Consider the following 487-nt stretch of genomic DNA (forward strand, 5'->3'; position numbering starts at 1 on the left):
TTCTACAACACCCCTGAATAATCAGATCAACACTGAAACTGAGTCTGAGATTAAACTGAGTCAACAAATATTTATAGTAATTTCACTACGAAAAACTATGACTCAATCCAATTTATGGCGATTCTTTGCCTTGCATACAATTTCCGAATATACTCAAGTAAATACCAGTTCTATAAATATAATTTATATCGAAATTCTGTACTTTGATACAGTCACAAGTCTCTTAATTTGAGATTTCAAATAATATACATATAATAATATACATATAAATAATATTTTTGTAACTTGAGATGATTTTGCAAGGCGGTACGTGACAGTCACAACAAATTTTCAAGTTTCTCGTTTGAAAACGAACAGATCTTATCAGCTGTTTCCTTATTTAGAGATGCATATAAAACCTGAATGAAAATAAAGATGTCGATAACAAATATTAAATTTTCTAAAACGCAGTCAAAAAACATAATTACCAATACAAATAAAAATAAAA

The sequence above is a fragment of the Bactrocera oleae genome, chromosome X, assembly GCF_042242935.1.
Source record: "Bactrocera oleae isolate idBacOlea1 chromosome X, idBacOlea1, whole genome shotgun sequence".
Lineage (NCBI taxonomy): Eukaryota > Metazoa > Arthropoda > Insecta > Diptera > Tephritidae > Bactrocera > Bactrocera oleae.